Source organism: Piliocolobus tephrosceles, chromosome 9 (assembly GCF_002776525.5).
Source record: "Piliocolobus tephrosceles isolate RC106 chromosome 9, ASM277652v3, whole genome shotgun sequence".
In the NCBI taxonomy this organism is placed as follows: Eukaryota; Metazoa; Chordata; class Mammalia; order Primates; family Cercopithecidae; genus Piliocolobus; species Piliocolobus tephrosceles.
The window spans coordinates 90,984,894-90,989,125 of record NC_045442.1 but is presented as its reverse complement, the minus strand read 5'-3'; positions in this window follow the sequence as shown (position 1 = coordinate 90,989,125).

The window sequence follows — 4,232 nt, the reverse complement described above, 5'->3', positions numbered from 1 at the left end:
AAACCCGGGAGGCGGAGCTTGCAGTGAGCTGAGATCCGGCCACTGCACTCCAGCCCGGGTTTACGCCATTCTCCTGCCTCAGCCTCCCGAGTAACTGGGACTACAGGCGCCCGCCACATCGCCCGGCTAGTTTTTTTGTATTTTTTTAGTAGAGACGGGGTTTCACCGTGTTAGCCAGGATGGTCTCGATCTCCTGACCTCGTGATCCACCCGTCTCGGCCTCCCAAAGTGCTGGGATTACAGGCTTGAGCCACCGCGCCCGGCAGGAATATTTTTATATTGTCCTTTGAGGGAGTACTTGAGTGAGTGAATCTAGGTGATATGGTTTAGATTCATGTCCCTGCCCAAATCTCATGTCGGATTGTAATCCCCAATGCTGGAGGTGGGCCTGGTGGGAGGTGATTGGATCATGGGAGCGGATTTCCCCACTTTGGTGCTGTTCTCGTGACAGAGGTCTCAAGAAATATAGTTATTTAAATGTGTGTGGCACCTCCCACCTCTCTCTCTTCTTCCTGCTCCGGCCACACAAGATGTGCCTGTTTGCCCTTCACCTTCCACCATAACTGTAAGTTTCCTGAGTCCTTCCAGTCATGTTTCCTATACAGCCTGCAGAACTGTGAGCCAATGAAAACTCTTCTCTTTATAAATTACCCAGTCTCAGGTAGTTCTTTATAGCAATGTAAGAACGCATATAGCAATGCAAGGACTAATATACAATGCATGCAAACAAAGATATATCACAGCTAAAGGGGGTTGGGAGAGTCTTTTTTCCCTTAGGGACACTGAATAAACTATGCGTTGTGTCCCTACACTTTGACTGTGCCCCCATCACATAAGGTGTGGAACTTTCCACTTGTGGTGTCCTGTTGGCACTCAAAAAGTTCTGGGTTTTCGAGCATTTCAGGTATCAAATTTCAGATTAGGGATGTTCAACCTGTAATACTAATAAGAATTCAGCGGAGATAAAACAAAATAAAAATTACCAATCCAAATGAGAGAAAACGAGGAAAAAAAGGAAAAAGAACAAAATGAGCAAGGAGGAAACACTCAGCAAAATTATGCGAATCCAAACATTAACAAATTATATTAAATATAAGCGGTTGAAACGTCACAATTAAGAAGTAGAAGTAAGACCAGGCACTGTGGCTCACACCTGTAATCCTAGCACTTTGGAAGGCCGAGGCAGGCCGATCACTTGAGGTCAGGAGCTTGAAACCAGCCTGGTCAACATGGTGAAATCCTATCTCTACTAAAAGTACAACATTTAGCTGGAAATAGCTTGAACCTGGGAGGCAGAAGTTGCAGTGAGCTGAGATCGTGCTACTGTATTCCAGTCCAGGCAACAGAGTGAGATGCCGTCCCCCCGCCCAAAAAAAAAGTAGAAGTTTTCACACAAGTTATAAAAGCAATACCCAACCACATGCTATTTTAAGAAATTCACGGCGGGGCACAGTGGCTCATGCCTGTAATCCCAGCACTCTGGGAAGCCGAAGCAGGCGGATCACAAGGTCAGGATTTTAAGACCAGCCTGGCCAACATGGTGAAACCTCGTCTCTACTAAAAATACAAAAAATTAGCCAGGTATGGTGGCATGCACCCGTAATCCCAGCTACTCGAGAGGCTGAGGCAGGAGAATCACTTGAACCCAGGAGGCAGAGGTTGCAGTGAGCCGAGATTGCGCCATTGCACTCCAGCCTGGGCGACAGAGCAAGACTCCATCTCAAGAAAAAAAAAAAAAAGGAAATTCACTTTAAATATAAAGAGATTAAAAGTATGGAAAAAGGTAAATAAAATTAAAAGACAAAGGGAAGAACTAAATTAATATCAAAGTAGCATTTAGAACAAAGAGTATTACTAGGTATAAAGAGAGACATTACATAATTATTAAGCAGTTAATTCATGAAGTGGACATAAGGATCCTAATATGTATACACTTAGTAATGCTCCAAAATTCATAAAGCAAAAACCAAAAGACTCAAAAGGAGAAATTAAATCCAAAATTGTAACTGAAGACTTCACTGTTGTGTATCACTGACACAATGAGAAAGTTTTTGAGTGTTAGACCTTGACCTCATTTTCCCATTAGTCCTATGATTTTTATTGTACTCATTTGCATAGAGCAACGATTCTTAGGAATGTATACACTGCATTTTAACAGAATTCACTTTATTAGAATACCGTCATTCTTCCCACTTGTTTTTAGCCTCCGCTTAATCAAATTAAATACAGTCAATAATGCCCAGGTTTTCAACAACACACTCTCACATTTGCTTTAGAATTAGTTCCTCAATTAAATTCAGAGGCTACTACCAGTATTTTTACCATGCTTTTTGTGTCACTTCTTGGTTATCTGATATTCATCCTCTAATAAAAGGTCTTAGGGACAAAGGACCCAGAATTCTTGCCTATTCAAAAAAAGGTTTCCTCTTTTTTGTTAAAGAATCACTCTTTAACCTAGTATAAAGTTCTTAATTTGACCCTCCCTAAGGATTTTGTAGCAATTGCTCTACAGACTTTTAGCAGTTTTGTTTAGCAAATTTTGTTATGGAAAAGGTTGAGATCAGCTGGACTTTTTTCTTATATTGACTGGCTGTCAAAATGATTCTTTATCTTTGAAATCTAGTAATGCTATTAGGAATATAGCATGATGTTGATCATTTTTGTGTCTGCCTTAGGGATGGTTTATCTTTTTATGTAGATTCAATCATATCTTCTTTTCCCCAAAAAATGTTATTGGAGTATTTTCAATATTGGTTCTATTTATTTGATTTTCTACTTTGGGGAATGAACTATATGTATAGTATATATGTGAAATATCTTTTATACTATCTTCTTTATGCAATATTCACCTTTTATTTTCTTCACTTTCTTCTTGCTTGAAAGGCCTTCCACATCTATTTCTAATCTACATTTCAGCAATGCCTATTCTTCTTTGGGAATTCTCCAATTTGGTTTTCTTTTTTTTTTGAGATGGAGTTTCATTCTGTTGCCCAGGCTGGAGTGCAATGGTGTGATCTTGACTCACTGCAGCCTCTGCCTGCTGGGTTCAAGCTATTCTCCTGCCTCAGCCTCCTAAGTAACTGGGATTACAGGTGTGCCACCATTCCTGGCTAATTTTTGTATTTTTAGTAGGATGGGGTTTCACTATGTTGGCCAGGCTGGTCTCAAACTCCTGACCTCAAGTGATCCACTGGCCTTGGCCTACCAAAGTACAGGGATTACAGATGTGAGCCACTGTGCCTGGCCCCAATTTGCTTTCTTTACTGTGATTCTTATTTTCTCTTACAATTCTTTTCTCAGTATGACATCCCAGAATGCATTTTATTAAATGAATTAAAACATTATACTGTTGCCTTAACATCCTTCTTGAACTCTCATATCATGCAGGCAATCAATTCAATTAGTCCTTTTTGAAATTCGTGGTTTATTATTTGGCCCAATTATTTATCTACTTTATGTCCACTTTGATCAGGTGATATTTTATCACCTACTTTTTTTTTTTCTAATTTTTTTCAACCCTTTATTCTTGCAGTAGTTTTGTGGGGCATTTTATGCTGGTTCCTTTTGGATTACTCAGCTTCAAAGGACATGGGCTTTTACACTGTATCCGTTTTACTAGGTAAAGGGAGCAGAGGCATGTCTTAATCTAACGAGAGAGCTTCTTATGAAAAAGTGTTTTGCACATATACCAAACTCAGTTTATGCATCAACCCAGATTGTCGCTCCTTTCTTGCCAGAGTAGCCTTAGTAATGGCTTGCTCTGTTATTACCCTCTTGTACTTTCTCTTCGTCCTAACCAGCCTTACTCCCCATTTCCTCACTTCTGTAGTAGGTCTGCTCATCCTGACAAGTTTTTACTTCAAATTGTTTACAGGAATACAAGCTAAGATAGCATGCAAGTTTATTTCCCCTCACACAGGTGTCTGTAACATTTTTTTCTGAAATGGAAAGTCTCATTTCTTGCGTTGTCACAGAGTGTCACTGAAAAACATGACTTGTGTGTCTGTTTCCATACTTAACCCTACATCAGCTTCACAGAACCAAACTGCATTCAAAGGAGCTCCAGCTGTCCTGTGCACAGCACTGATGTTATTCCAAGAGAGATTTAAGCTTTGCACCTCAGAGTATGTACGTTGTCTCTCTAAAGTATTTTACCAGTTCCTTCAAGCACCAGAAATGTTTTTGTTTCTTTTCATCTGCTGGTACATATGGCCCTCCTTAATTTTTCAGTG